This window comes from Marmota monax, unplaced genomic scaffold (assembly GCF_021218885.2).
Source record: "Marmota monax isolate L192 unplaced genomic scaffold, Marmota_monax_Labrador192_F-V1.1 WCK01_AAM20220418_F8-fsc00021, whole genome shotgun sequence".
Classification (NCBI taxonomy): Eukaryota; Metazoa; Chordata; class Mammalia; order Rodentia; family Sciuridae; genus Marmota; species Marmota monax.
The window spans coordinates 9,945,754-9,962,482 of record NW_026695228.1 but is presented as its reverse complement, the minus strand read 5'-3'; the positions used below and the strand labels follow the sequence as shown (position 1 = coordinate 9,962,482).

At 36.7% G+C, this 16,729-nt stretch overlaps 1 protein-coding gene across 3 annotated transcripts in view; it reads right to left on the bottom strand.

Annotated features, from left to right (window-relative positions):
- The window catches only part of Stac (SH3 and cysteine rich domain), a 148,500-nt gene that overhangs the window by 130,581 nt on the left and 1,190 nt on the right, over positions 1-16,729 (bottom strand). The window lies entirely within an intron of this gene.

The following is a 16,729-nucleotide window of genomic DNA, read 5'->3' as shown; positions in this document are numbered from 1 at the left end:
GTGGGCTGAGCTGAGGTCTGCCACGAGGACTCTTGATTATACACCATGTTCTTTCTTGTATTCATGGAAAGAAGAATAAGAACTATATTTTAATTTTGAAAACTGGAAATTTTTCCTTTTCTCTCTCTCTCACTCTCTTTTTTTTTTTTTTGCCCCATGCAACTTATTCATGGGACACTTATTTTGATCATTTTCACTTATAGGAGATATAGTAGAAGATACAGAGCTTAATATAGCAGTTAAAAATGTACTCTATAGAAGTTGACAAAAACAAGACCTTATATTTGGGAATTTACCTTTTCATTATTAATTAGAAAGTCAGGACCATCGAGGATGATTACCAACAAACCAATCAATGCATTAATCATCTGGCAAAAAACTATATTAATTAAACAAATAGATACCAGTTAATTCTGCTTTATTGATTTGCTTTTTTCACAAGATTTTAGAAACACAGCATCTGATAAAAGAACTTCTGCAAAACAGCCCAAACCAGAAAATCATGAACAAAACATTTGATGAGCTACTAGACTAATCACTAAATAGTAATAAAAACACTGAAAGACAAAACTCCTCTGTTTACTTCTCTGATAGTCTATCACAGTCAATGTCTAAGGAACATGAAATTCCAATGAACTGGTGATTTATTTTCCAAGACCAAAGCACAGTAGCAGAGGCAAGTCAGAGCCTCAAAGCAGACCAGAGAGATATCATGTCTGTTTGGGAGGAGATAGAAAGATGTCAGAATCAGACACAAAAGCCAGGACAGCACAGCAATATGGACTTGTTAGTGCAATGCAAAAAATGTCCTATACTCAAAAAAGTTCAATTACTGGCATTTAAAATGGTGAGCTGGAGTAGTTAGAAAGAGGAAGTTTATGAAAACAACAAAATTGCTTTGAATGCATGTCTATTATATGTGATTGAAATTCCATTTGATTTGTTCTGCTTTTGGTACTATGGAAATGCAAACCAGATAGATTTACAAGCAATATTTTCAATAGTAATATACTTGGACCATGTTCACATCCTCTGTTATCAGTAAGGCTTCCTTTCTGAGCTTTCTCATCTGATAAAGTTTCCTTGCACTTCTTGGAAATGGAAAGAGCTAATTTTCCCCAAAATATGGAACTCCGAGAAAATGTTCCTAGAAAAGAAGTTGTCAGTAATTAATTTTGCATACTATTAATATATTACCAGAAAATTATTCCTACTATTTTCAAGCATAAAACTGATTTAAAGACTGTTGCATTTGTGCCATGTGATTTTTATTGTTATTTTAAATATTGTTTTAAAATATTTTAATAATATTTTGTTATTTGAAATATTATTTTTTATATTTATTTTTAATATTATTTTTCTAAGGAACTTCATCTCATATTTCTTAATGCAAACCAGTAAGAAAAAGTTATTTAACAAACAGATCCAATATATGTTTTTGGCATGCATATCTAAGTCATGTATGCTTTGCTTGATCAAACTTTGTTTTGATATGTGCTAAAAAAAATGGTGGAAAGGAAATCAATTTCATTAAACTTATGAATCATTCCAGTCTTTCTATTTGAGTCTTCCCTATTTTTTAACTTTGTGGAGAGATGGCTTATGCTATGGAAGGCAAAAGTGCTTTCTTGTTGGATGATTCTGGTCCTTGCTTCCATCTTCTTACCTCACAAGGAGATTTGAATGTAGATGACTAGGACTGACAATCAATCCCAGTGGCTAAGGGTTGTCTGATAATTAACATAGATAATTTACCTAGAAGAGAAGAGCTTCAGTAAGCAGAGAGATTAACAATCTTCATCTTGATGACTTTGCACCTCATTCTATCCTGCTTCTTATCTTCACTGCAAACATGAACTCTTTGGCACTCTTGCTTCTTACCCCCTCCCTCTGGAATTTTCCTAGTCTCCATGTTTCTGGCTCTGATCCTAGAATCTCTATCTAGTCAATTATTCTGGCCATTGATGCTACATAGTCTATCCAGATAAGGATCCTCCTGGTTGAAACCAACCTCTGCCCCTTGTGCAAATTCTAAAAAGATAGCTCCCTGAGGAAGAACCAGACACTTGTACTTGTCTTCAAAATTCCTCTCATGCCTGCTCTTTTCTCCATTTCTTCTCTGTAATCTTTGTAAGACTGGATTGCTCACTTTTCTGGCTGTAAGTGCTCTCCATGCCAATCCATCTTTCACTTCACTACTACAACATTAATGGCAACTCTTATCCTCACATTTCAAATCTAAATCCCTCTGCCCAGCTTCTAAGACCTTCATCTGACCTCTTTAAATTTCTTGTCTATTTCTGTCTAGTACATAATGTTAGCCAAGCCAGTTATATTGGTTCCATCGTTTGCAAGGCTATCCATAAGATTAACTCACATCCCATCATCTAAGCTTACTGGGACCACTACCAACACGCATTTTTCACAGGACTTCTCAGATCACAAAAGGTTTGATAGAGGTATCCGTTTTGGTTCTCCTGTTAACCCTTCAAGAGTCATCCTTGGATTCTCTTATGCCTCTCCACTATACACACACCAAATTCATAGAAAATCTTGTTGACTTTACTTCAGAATGTATCTTTTTAAATTTTTTTTAAGTTATCAATGGATCTTTATTTTTATGCAGTGCTGAGAATTGAACCCTGTGCCTCACACATGCTAGGCAAGTGCTCTATCACTGAGCTATGACCCCAGCCCCCAAAAGATATCTCAAAATTGAACTCTTCTTAAGTCTCACACTAATACTGGGTGTAAGAATTCTTCCTAATCTGGACTATTACAGTTTTCTAACTAGCCTTCTTGCTTCTGTTCTTACTTTCCATAATACCACTGCATATGGCAGTAGGATTGCAATATTTGAAAAATGTGAATCACGTACTGCTCAGATCCTCCTCATCCTCAGCTTTCTCCAAAGGTTTTCTATCAAATTTTGAACAAAATTGAGATTCCTCAGCATGGCCAGTAAGGTCCATAGCATCTAGCCAGAAGTGTCTACTAGAAATGTTTTGCAATGATGAAAATGCTTCATGGTCTGTGGTGTTTAATATGGTAGCCACTAGCCACATGTACTTACCAAGTACTTGGAATGCAGTATGATCAAACTGAATTTTACATTTTGATTCATTTAAATTTAAATGTAACCAGCCACATGTGGTTAATTTCTACTACATTGATTCTTGATGCTCTTTGAAAAGGTTTTTTTAAATTTTTTTTTAATTTTTAATTTTTTTTTTTTTTTTACCTCTGGGCTTTTGCCCAGATCTCTCACTCCTTCCCCTCTTACCCTAGATCTTCATATCTTCATGTGGCTTGCACCCTTACTGGTTTCTAACTCCAAGGTCACTTTTCCATAGACTCCCTTCCTTATCACTGATTTAATCAGTTTGGGCTGCTAGGATAAGACAGACCAGGTGGCTTAAACAACGAGCATTTATTTCTTACAGTTCTGCAAGCTGGAAGTCTAAGATTAGGGTGCCAGCATGGTCAGTTCCTCAGTGAGGACCCTCTTCCTGATTCACAAATGGCTGCTTTCTTGCTCTATGCTTACATTAGAAAGAGCTGAGAGAGGGTGCAAGCTCCATTCTCATGACTTCATTCCCTCCCAAAAGGCCCATCTCCAAATGCCATCACATTGGAGGACAGAGTTTCAACATATGAATTTGGAGACAGTCACACACATCCACTGAAATGTTGTATACACTATAGATCCCTCAACACCCCTTTCTGCCTGTGCTCTTTCTTCTGTGTAACTTCATCACTGCTTAAAATAATGTTATGTATTTTTTTCATCCATCTTCTCTATTTTCTCCAGGAGTACAGGTACACAACTTTATGGCAAATAGGCTTTAGGTAGGTTGAATTTCTCTCCTTGACTCTAAACAAAGGGACACAGGAGCAAGAGGGCTGGGAATATTTCCAAGAGACTAATTACAATGATTAGAAAGTAGAATCTGAGAAGATAAAATGGGTAAAGATCAATGAAAAGAGGGCAAGCTCGCTGGTTTAATGAATTTTATGCTCCAGTGGGGTGAAACATTTTGCAATAGAAGTGCTAAAGGGAATTCTGACAAAAGATATGAGATGGTAGTCACGGAGTAGGAAGCGTGAAAGAAAGGGCATAGTTTCTGGAAATTATGGAAAGGGCATAATCCCCATGCAGGCAAAGGCTTGGGAATTCCCACAGAAGTGGGTGGCTGACATGTAAAAGATTGGAATACAAGATCATAGGAGAAAAGTTTAAGATCTCAGAAGTCAGGATATTTGGAAGAGTCCCAGCATCAGTGTGTGAAAATCACCAAGGATTTTAACAGGAGTAGTGATAGAGTGAATTAATATAAACCTGGCTCTACCTTGAACCTGGCTCTACCTCATGGAGAAGGGGAGACCTCCTTGGGGTTGATAAGCAGCTGCTGGTGACAGCAGTGGGTGAAAGAGCCTGAAGGCCTAGATTTTGAAAGCTGTAAGCTTTAGGTGAGGAGGTACAATAATCTGGAAGCAGAAGTCTGTTTCTGCAGCCACCAGGCTCAAAGAAGGAGAAAAGAGCTACCACTTGAAAATTCTATAGGGTCAGAAGTAAATGACACATCAGAGAAGAAGTTGAGGATAAAGAGGATGTTGCTAAATGGTGAATTCCAGAGGGCAGAGTGGAGGGCACTGACCTCTTGGGAGATTGGGCAAGGGGAGAATTAGCAGATAAGCAGACATGTATTGAGATGGACTGTGGGAGAAGAAGGGGCCTTGCAGCTCTGTGACACTTCTGGTGATTGAAATCTCTAGGCAAAAGGATGTGATGAGATTCTATTCAAAGATCTATAAGTTACTTTTTTCTGCTAAAACTGAGAGTGTTGTACAGGAAGAGGGAAAGTGAGATCTTTTCACTTTTCTCATGTCAATTTGCGGGACTTCTGGGTCCTTCTTTTTTAGTATAATTCCTGTGTCTGAGATCAATCTTTCATACTTAGGTATTATAGTTTGAAAGTGGAATGTCCCCTAGAAGCTCATGTGATTAAAGCATGGTCCTCAATACAACAAAGGTACATAAATGGGGCTTTACGGTCATGATTGGATCATGAGGGCTCTGGCCTTATCTGACCTCATTAATCCACTTCATGGATCAAGCCATTGATGGATGAATGGACAACATTAATTCATTTGGTGGATTAATCTATTGATAGCTGGAGATAGGACTTAGTTGGAGGAAGTAGGTCTCTGGAGGTATTCCCTGAAAATATTTATCTTCTCACTAGCTCCTCCCTTTCTTTGCTTCCAAACTGCCACAAGCTGAACAGTTTTCCTCCACTATTCCCTTCCACCATGATGTTCTGCCTTGCCTCTGACCCAGAACAGGCTGACCATGTCCTAACATCTTTGAAACTGTGAGACAAGTAAACATTTCCTCCTCTAACTTGCTCTTGTTAGGTACTTTTTTTCACCACGACACAAAGCTGACTAACTCAGGAAGTCACATTGGCTCTCAGACCTTAGGAAAGCATGCTGACCAATACTTTGGCAATGAAGGACATTAAAAACAGGTAACATGTATGAGTTTCATTTTTTTAACAGAAGAAACACCCTCCCAGATTCAAGAGACAATGCATTTCCAGTCCACCTAATGCCAAATAGTCTCCTCCATGCTCAGGCCTCCTCAGAGTCATATGAAAGATGACTTCTGGTTTTCTAGTTTGGTTGACTCCACAGATGATGCATATCTACGGGTGATCACAAAGAATTAAGAATACATAAGAAGAAGTGAGGTGGAAAATAATGCATTTAGTTAAAGGTGGGTTGAATTTAAAATTCAAGCATAAAGAGAGGTTGTCCAAACGGCAGGTGGATATATTGGTTTAGAGCTTAGAAGAGAGATGTCCAGTATGGATTCGTATTTGGGAGTTAACAATTGATGAATGAAATAATAAGAATCAATAAGCTCTATCCCCATGAAGAACCAAAGAGATGAAAGAGAGTGAGAAGGGATGAGGGCTAAAAATAGAATGCTGGGTGGAGAAGGAAGAGATAGCCATTAGGACCAGGGAGGAACTATAAGAACACGAGGCAGAGAACCAAGAATGGGAGAGATTTGGGGAATGAGCAAGGTGTCCTTATTCTGGTAAGGTAGAGGTCTGAGAATTGGTATTTAATGCTCCTGATCTATCGCTCCTAGATCTAAGGGACAACAATTAGACAAAAATAGAGTTACACAGTGGGGGTTCATAGGATGGAGACTTTTAGGATGCCTGCCAGAGTAAAGATGGGATAGTGACCAAGGGAAGGTCCCAGGGCTGTCCTACTATGACCCCATACAGAGAAGTGATGAAAAGTCAAATGATACGGACAATTTTGTGGCAAAACTGAAATTGACAAATTTGACTTAAGTCAATTTGAAAAAAAAAAACAGAATGAAAACTAGAAAAAATACTTTGAACTTTTAATTTTAAGATAGGTGCTAAGTTTAGATATTATAGGTACTTCACCCCCAACCCCCAAAAATTCAAATAGGAGATTAATTCTGGGTTTTATAAACTGTTCCACAGATAAAACCCAAACCAAGCACAGATATCTTTCCAAATAATTTGCTTTAAAAAACTTGGCATATCCTCAAAAACAAAATCCAACCAATAACACAAAACTGACAGATATAGAATCATCTCCCTTATGTATGTAGATGTAAAAATAATAAAGCATTGGCAATCAAAACCCAGAAGTTTATTAAAATCCCCATGGCCAAGTAGGACTTGTTCCAGGAATGGAAGAAGAATTTAATTTTAGGATATCTATTAATATAATCCATCAGATAAAGAGGCCAAAGGACAAAAAAAAAATCACATGATTATTTCAGTACTTGCCCAAAAGTCATTTGAAATCATTCCCCATCGATTGCTGATGGAGATTCTCATTACGTTAGGAACATGACCTATCTTTAACCAAGAAAGACTATCACAGTTTAACTGTGCGTATGAGTCTGGAGAGTCTGAAATCTGTGTAGAAGGGGATCTTCTGGGATTGGTTATTTGGAAATGAAGTTGTCTTGAAGCTGAACTTGTAATGCACCGCCCAATTAAGTGTCCTTAATTATTCAGTCTGAGACACTCCTGGAAACCACTGCTCACCCTTCACACCAACACCATGGTATGTTGCACTTAAAACTTTAGTGGCCTTTAATATAAATCAGGTACCAGTCCGATATTTCCACTAATATCGTATTGAGGAGTTCTAATATAGTAAGTCCCTATCCTTACCTACAGCACTATGACTGAATTATTACTGTAGATATGATAATAATCTAATAATAATAGCTGCTACTTACTTACTATAGTCCAGGCACTGTGTCAAGCACTTAGCACATGCTAATTAACTCTTATCTGTTAAAATATCTTTTAAAATAAATTTCCTGCTGTGTATTTGGAGTTTACAACATGAAGTTATAATACATACAGATAGTAGTAAACTGGTACCTATAGTGAAACAGATAGACTTCTCTATCATCTCATAAAGGTATGTTTTTGTGTGTGACAAAACAGCTAAAATCTTATTTAAGAAAAAAATTTATAATAAAAGACATCTTCATTAACTTCATTTCTCATGTTGCACATTACATTTCTAAACTTCCTCATCCTATGTATGTGCTATTTTACATCCTCTGACCTACATCTCCCCATTTTTTTCTACCCCAACCTGATGGTGACCCCTGCTTCCTTCACCATCTCTCTCTCTCTCTCCCTCCCCCTCTCTCTCTCTCTGTATTCTACATTTCAATGAGATGAGATCATGCAGTTACATTTCTTTCTTAACTTAGCATAATGTCCTCCAGATCCATTCATGTTTTGGCAAAGGGCAAATCTACATTTAAAAGCCTGAATAATATTCCTATATATATGTATTCATGTGTACATATGTGATATACACATACACAAATACACACACAAATTGGAGTATACATATGCACATATATGGGTGCTTATATCATAATCTCTTTCCATTCATGCTCAGTGGACACTGTGGTTGTGTCCATGTCTTGGCTTGCTGCAAGGTTCAGGGGAACACAGATACCTTCACAAGGAAGTGACTACATTGCCTTTGAGTATGTATCCAGAACAGATTGCTGGGTTGTATGGCAGTTCTATTTTTATTTCTTTAGGAAACTTCATACAGTTTTTCATACTGGCTGCACCAACCTACTTTCCCATCAGTGACGTACTAGGATTTTCTCTTCTTACTCCCTTACTAACATTTGTTAGCTCCTGTCTTTTACCTTGGTGTGGGGGGCGGGTACCAGGTATTGAACTCAGGGGCACTCGACCACTGAGCCACATCCCCAGCCCTGTTTTGTATTTTATTTAGAGACAGGGTCTCACTGAGTTGCTTAGCACTTTGCTTTTGCTGAGGCTGACTTTGAACTCATGATCCTCCTGCCTCAGCCTCCCAAGCCACTGGGATTACAGGAGCGCACCACCACTCCAGGCTAGCTTTTGTCTTTTCTATAATAGCTATCCTTAAGAGTGTGAGGTGGTATCTCCTAGTTGGTATATCTCCAATGCATAGCAATATTGAACATCTTTCCATACTTGCTGGCCATTTTTACATCTTTCGGTGTAATTTCTTTGTTAATGAATAAGAAATAAAATCTTTAAGATCTTATATTACAAATTAATGTAAAATTTTCTATGTGCCAACTAACACCAGTTAGAAACTAGGAAAGGGATGCTTCTTGGTAGTTATTCAGAGATGAAATACCCAGTGTTATGCTCTTCATGTTTGCCTCTCCTTTAATTTGTTGAAACTGAATCATCAATGAGATACTATTAAGAGATGGAGACTTGGGGAGCTGAGTAGGTCATGAGGATACAGCACTTAGGGGTTGGTGCTCACACAAGAGGCCCTGCAGAGCTGACCTGCCCCTTCCACCAAAAGAAGACATAAATAGAAGGCATAATCTACAAACCAGGAAACAGGCTCTTGAGGACCCCAAATCTGACAGTGCTTTGGTCTTGAACTTCCCAGTCTCCAGGACTATGAGAAATGCATTTCTGTTGTTTGCAAACAAAACACTCAGTTTATGATATTTTGTTATAGAACCCAATCACATTAAGAAACCCAGGAAAAAGCTAACATAGAATTGGGCAGAAAATATTTAGAGAAATTTTCCCAGCATTTATGAGAGATGTAAAAGACATTTCAAAGTGAAAGAGATATATTCCTGGATGAAAAATCACGTGATTACAAAGATTTCACTAAAATTATCCCCAATGTTCCATGCAATTATTTTTAAAATATTATTTTGATTCATTTAAAAACATTGTAGCTTTTAGAATTTAATTTTTTAACTGATACATAAAATTTAGAAAATATGCATGTTTATGGGGTACTGTGTAATATTTCAACACATGTATACATTGTGCACTATTTAAATCAGGGTAAATATGTCTATCTCCTCAAATATTTATCATTTCTTAAGTGTTACATTTTAGTTCGATAGGAATAAGAAGCTCTGGTGTACTACTGCACAATAGGGTGACTATGAATAGCAATTTTGTACTGTATGTTTCAAAAAACTAGAAGAAAGGATTTTGAATATCTTAATCATAAAAAATATTTTCACCAAAATATTATTTTTATAACTTGATAGAAAAGCCAAAAGGCAAGTATGGATAGATAATTAAATAAAAATCACCAAAGGGTACTTGCATTATCGATGATCAAATTCTATTATAAAGCTACAATAGTTGAAAATGTAATGGTAATGCAAAAGTACAGTATAGTGTTAAATCAAAAAAAAAAAAGAAGGTTACAAGTCATTAGACTATAACAGATGACTCTAAAAGAGAACCTAGTACATATTACCATCTATTACATAATAAATGTAACATTTCAAATCAGTGAAAAGAGAATAAATTATTCAACAAATGGTTTAAAAACACTGATTAATCATTTGGGAAAAATTAGAGTTCCTGCATACCTCATAATGACATAAATACCAGATGGATTAAAGTGATAAAAATAAAAAGTATATATTAGGGATCTAAAGAAAAATATAGATTAATATCTTTCTGATCTCAGGGTGGGAATTCTGATCTCAGGGTGGGAAACACGTTTCTAAATATAAATGAAAAAAAAAAAACTATAGCTAACTACATTTGAGACAATTAACATTGTAAGAAAAGAAATATGAGTTAAAATTGTAATAAACAAAACTGAAGAGCAAATTTATAACCCATGCAAAAGACCATTATTTTAATATGCATGAAGAATTTTTACAAATCAATAGAAACTGCATGAAAATGATTAAAACAGGCAAGGACATGAATTGATAATTCAGAAAAGAGAAATGACAACAGTAGAAAAAACCTTCCTTAGTGAACAGATGCAATTAAAAAAATAATAAAATTCAATACTTCTTTGTCCTTCAAAAATCAACAACAACAACAACAAAAAAAAACCCAAACAACCTAACTAAAAACTTTTCAAACACTTTGAATAGACCTATCCCCAAAAAAAGATATTGAAACGACTTATAAATACCTGGGAAGATGTTGACCATCACTAAACAGGTGTATGCAAATCAAAACCACAAGAAGATACCTCCTTATGTCCATTAAGATAAAAACACAAAAACTGCAGAATATAACAGGTGGTGGCAAAGATGTGGAGAAACCAGAAACTCTGTGCATTACCTGTGTGCAAAACTGCTAAACTCAGTTATTAAAGAAATGCAAGTTAAAAATCACATTGAACTACTATGAATCACCTATGGGAGAGCTAAAATGAGAAAGAGAAAATACCAAGCATTGGTAGCATGAAGAGAAGATTGAACTGTTATATATTGATGGTGAGATGTAAATTGCTATTGTCACTTTGGGAAGTTGACAGTATCTATTAAATTGAACATATGCATCCTATAATTTAGCAATGCCTCTTCTAGGTATACACCCAATGATACTACATATGTGTCACAAAGAATAGGCACAAGAATGTTCATAGCAGTACTGATTGCAGCAGCAAAAAATAAGAAACATTTCAAATGTCTATCAACAGTTAAATGAGTAAATACATTGTGTTCTACTTCATGCAATGAAAAGGAAAGCTAGTGCTGCATCAAGTGGCACAGATGAACCTCACCATAAAATGTTGCATGGCTGGGGTTGTGGCTTAGTGGTAGAGCATGTGTCTTGCAAAGTGTGAGGCAATGGGTTCGATCCTCAGCACTGCATACAAATAAAAAAGGTATTGTGTCCATCTACAACTAAAAAAAAAAAAAGGCCAGGCACATAAGGTGTACACTTTATGTTCCACTTATCAAAGCTCAAAAATCAGCAAAATTCATGTTATTTGAAATAAGGATATTTTTAATTTAGGGAGGGCAGTGACTAATAGGGGTCATGAGGAGGTTTCTGGCATGCTGGCAACATTCGACTTTGTAATTTTTGTGATAGTTACATACAGATAAAAAGGTCTTGAAAAATTCATGAAGCTGTAACCTTTTTTTGTGTGTGTACTTTTGTTGTGGTGTTAGATTTCAATGAAAAGTTTACTAAAAAAAAAAGTAAGACCAAAACAGAACTTTCCATGAGAAAGTAACAATGAGAATGCAATATCTTAGGAATGTTCATACTCAGACTTACAATAGAATGTCTCATGAAGCTAATCAGAAATACATATAATGTTTTTGCCTTAGGATGCACATTTTAATATTTTTAAATGTGTGAAATCTAGGAAGGAAATTAACTATGAAGTCAGAAGGGGCTCATGAACTTGATGTGGTAGAACAGTGAAATGGAATATCATGTATAGGAAAACTATATATGTAAACCATTAGGTGGAAGAAAAAGCATACTGGGCACTTAGGAATTCACTGTTTCAATTTTATTTTCAGTGGGTATCTGCATAAGAAAAGAAATGTATGGGCTGGGGTTGTGGCTCAGTGGCAGAGCTCTTGCCTTGTACATGTGAGACACTGAGTTTGATCCTTAGCACCACATAAAAATAAATAAACAAAATAAAGATATTGTGTCCATGTATAACTAATATGTATGTGTGTGTGTGTGTGTGTGTGTGTGTGTGTGTGAAAATACAGTAAAAAAATTAACAGTCTTTATCTCAGGGTTGTTGATGAATGAATTTTTGTCCACTTCATATTTTTCTATTTTATAGTTGTCTACATTGAGTACATTGTACTTTTATAAGCAGAGAAATAACTTCATTAAGGACAGAGTCAGCCTTGTAAATCCAGCTGTTTCTGAGTAATGCTTAACATTATTTGGCCAAATTGGGGACAACAAGCAGGCAACCTTTGCCAATGCCGTTTCTTTGGATTGAAGTGTGAATGGGAAGTGAAGAGGACAGAGAAAATACAAGCAAATATTTCAAGTACCCTGGATAGAACCGGAAGAAGGTGACAGGAAAACACTGACTTTTGCTTTCATGGACATTCTACAATTCTTAGAATCTAGACCAGTGTTTCTCAAACTTTTCGGCACAAAAAAATCAAGGAAGGTTAAGAAATACTGATGCCTGGAACCCTTTCCCAGAGATTACAAATTAGGAGGTCTAACCTTTGGTCTGGGTTCCTTAGGCAATCTGGGTGCAAAGCCAAGGTTCCATTTTATTTCATCTTCTCTCCTGAGTATAAGTTAAATTCCTTTTTAATAACAGATTCATGTCTTGATGTGGTGCATGTGCGGCACAAAATAGGCATTCAAGAATACTTATTTATGGACAGATACAGAAAGATTTCTGAGAGATTCAGGGCTTTTCCTCATCCTTAGGGACTTTTTTCCTTAGGATAGATGGTGCTATAGGTTCAGAGAGGATCATTCGGGAGTGAGCTGGCTCCTTGGTTCATGGCTTCATTGGGGCAATGGGTGCACACTTTCAAAAATGAAGTCACATGTTATAGGTCTTGGGGATGCAAAATAGCGAGATCTCACTGTAGTAAATAGCATAACTAAGAGTCCAAAGGGAACAAACTTAGACATGCTATTGTAATGTCAATTGCAACAATTGCAATTATTCCAATGATGGCATTTAGGTTTGGCTAGTAGTAGGTGTCTTTCAATTTGAAATAAGAAGAGAAAACAAAAGTGCTTCATGCTTATATGTTTTTGAAGTATATAGTGTGTGTTCTACACTTTCTTAGGTTTTACAGAAAAACCACACCAATTGGCCATTAGCATCTCCATTTTATAGATGAGGAAGCCAAGGCTTGGAGACATAAGGAACTTGCCTGTGGTCACAGAAACATGAAATTTTTCTTTGGTTCAATGATTTCTGTCTAGCACTTAGAAAATAAATTAGACCATGGTCTTTCTGGAATAGTTAATGGAAAGACAGTAGAGTGGGGTACATTAGTGGTTTTCAAACTTTCTCAACTCAACCAATAAAAAAGAAAAACCACAATTACATTAAACTTCATTACTACATGTGCTTACAGGAATTTTCTCTGAGGAAATTGTACTGGGATATCCAAAATCTAAGACAGGGTTTTTAGACAGAAGAATTGCCAGTAACTATCTCAAACAAGTCACTTCCTCTCTTTCTCAATTTCTGAGATGAAGAGAAGGAGGGAGAAAGAAAAGGAGGGAGAGGGAGACAGGGAGAGAGGGAGACAGAGAGAGGTAGGAGGTGAGAGAGGGAGAGAAACAGCCACTGAAGGTTATATACCCTTATGGATCTGATGTCTGCTATAAATCCTTTCCCCAGACAAGGCACAAATGCCTGCACATGTGCAACTTTGAATGCTGGTTTTGTTTACTCACAGCTTTTCCAAAGACCATTCATGTACCTCCAAAATATATATATATATATATATATATATATATATATATATATATATGACCCTTGACCAGAAGAAACACCTGGAATATGTGCTAATAGGATCATAGTCATATTTACAAAAAGAGCCCCTTTTATGGATGCAACCTGAAATATTTGCCAGTGAAATAACTTCATGGCTAGAATTTGCTTTCAAATGATTCCGTGTGGGAGAATGGGGGCTGGTGGTGATGGTGGATGTGTAGAAACAATGCTGTCCAGGAACTGATAATTACTGAACCTGGGCAATTAGATCCATGATGGTTCCTTATACTTGCTTTCTCTTCGTTTGTGTATATTGAAATGTTCTACAATAAGATAAATTTCCCCAAAAATTGATCCATAATTTTAAAAAGTACCTGGAAGAGATGATTTCCAATGTTTCCAATTTTAATGTTCTAGGATTTAGCATTTCAAAGACTCTGCAAAGCAAATGGACTTCTGGAGACATTTTATGCACTCATTTTACATCTGGAGATGGTCTATGTATTTTTATGTACTATGACATTTTAGGTATCTTATGAAATTTTATGGACCCTGTGGACTGCAGGGTCTTTCATGGTCCCATTTTCCAGATGATCCTGTGATGCTCCATTTAATTACTTCCATAAATACACTTTTTGGGGAGTGAGTAGCAAAAGCCAATACAAAGAGGCTGGACAAGAATTGGCCATCAATCATTTAACGTGGTATTGCAGTTGAATTTATTGGAAAAGATTTTTAAGAAGACACATTGCATATGACTTTTAGTGGCGTGTAGGATCCTTAGGCTTAAAAGAGGCCTGAGGTAAAACATTGCACAAGTATGAGTGATAGTGGCAGAAAAGTTGAAAGCCATGCTGCCTGAATCCTGGTCCTGCCTGCCTTTGTCACTCAATTCGTCACATGATCTTGGGCAAGTCATCTAACCTTTCTGAGCTCCCACTTTTCTATCCCTAAAATGGAAATAATAACAGAATCTTCTATTTTGAAGATTAAGGTTATTCCTGACTTACAGTAATCACTTACCAAATGAATAATAGCAAGCATTGTTCTCTCAACCATGCAAAATAAAAATAGATGAAAAAGATGTAAGATAGAGATCAAAGTGCTGTCAGTTGTTGTCTCTGTATTGTGAGTGAAGGGGTGATTATTTTTCTTTATTTTTATATGAACTTGTCACCTATCTATAAAATATTTGTTATTTTTATAATCGAAGAAAAATGTTTTTTAAAAGTGATTTTAAAAGTCTTCCTTGAGGAAGTTCAATGCATAGAGGGGCCTGAATCATGCTTGTTTCATGGAGTATTTTATAACAAATATGATTAATATTTTTAAAAAATTTTTTTAGTTGTAAATGGATACAATATCTTTATTTTTATTTATTTATTTTTATGTGATGCTGAGGATCGAACTCAGGGTCTCATGCTTGGGAGGCAAGTGCTCTACCACTGAGCTCCAACCCCAGCCCTGATTAATATTTTTAATGGACAGATCACAGCTGTATTACATTTATGGGATACAGTATGATATTTTGATATATGGAAAAACAATGTGGAATGATTAAATCAAGCTAATTAACATATCAATCACCTCATTTATGTGACTTTTTTTGCAGTGATACATTTGAAATTTATTTTCTTGTTTATCTTTGACAAATAAGTGCACTTCACGGGATAGTAAGATAGAGCGATCACAACTGCCTTGCTCACATTTTTCCTATGGGGCTCGTATTTTCAGGATGGAAGATCTTCATCAATGTCAATGAACTTTACAATCTGGCCTTGCTGGTATGGAAGGAATAGATAGTTCTGTTTCATGCCATCCTACTCCCTTGCTACACAATCCTCCATTCCAGCAATGTAGCCACTTTTGAGGGCCCTGGAGCCCTTTGAAGATAGCATGAATGCTATGCCAAGAAACATTCAGATGCAGGCATGCTATTTTGTATTCAATTTCCTGGGACTCTGGGGCCCTTCCATGCTTATCTCTCACAAAGATGACTAAGCTCTGATAGCACACTTGGGAATGTACAAACACACATCAGTTGTGTAGACCACACTGAGAAAAATCGACTTATATAAATCTGAAACTATAAGCCAGATAAATTGGTGGATAATTATGGGCATTACATATGAGGTTTTTGCTTTGCCAAATAATTTACATTAGAACATCTATAAATAGCAAACCCATACAGTGTGTTTGAACCACGCTGCTGTTTACCCAAATGCTAAGCCCTTTTCGGAACACACCTACAGGAGAGCAACAGGCTCAGTTCAAAAAGTTTCACACCAGTGTCCCTCTTGCATTTAGGTACATTCATTTACAGAATTCTAGATCACCTTTGAAATGGCCGCTAACCCACATTGCTTCTAGAACTGATGGTTAACGATGAGACTCCTCAAACGTCCAGATGGAAGAAAGGTAGTGCGTATGTGATTTTTGAGCCTGCTTTGGGGTGGATCATCTGCGATGTGATGGATTCCACCTCCACCTCAGAACGGAAAAGGAAAAATACAGAGTCTTGATACTACCAGGATGGAAACTAGGCGATCTCATGTATGCCTCACCATGATCCTGGAAGAGAGGCTTTTGCCCTCATTTCCAACTGACTCTTAGAAAATTTAACACATGCCCTGAGTCAGCCAACTGATTAACAGAAAAAAATAAAAATAAAAAAGCAAAGATTACCATCCTTGATGGTTAACTCTGGGAGGCTGGGAAATGTGCAGTGCCCAGCATCCCACCAAATCCCCAGAGTCACTTAGGTTGATTCTGATACTGCTGATTTCATCAGTGGCTCTGGGGATGTGTGTGCATGGAGACAGGATTGTACTTTTCCTTGCCCCATCTGACCTACCCTCTACACTGACATCCTCCTTTCCTTTGCTACTATACAGGGACAGCCTCACATTCCAAAAATGCCTGGGGTCCTCACACACACACA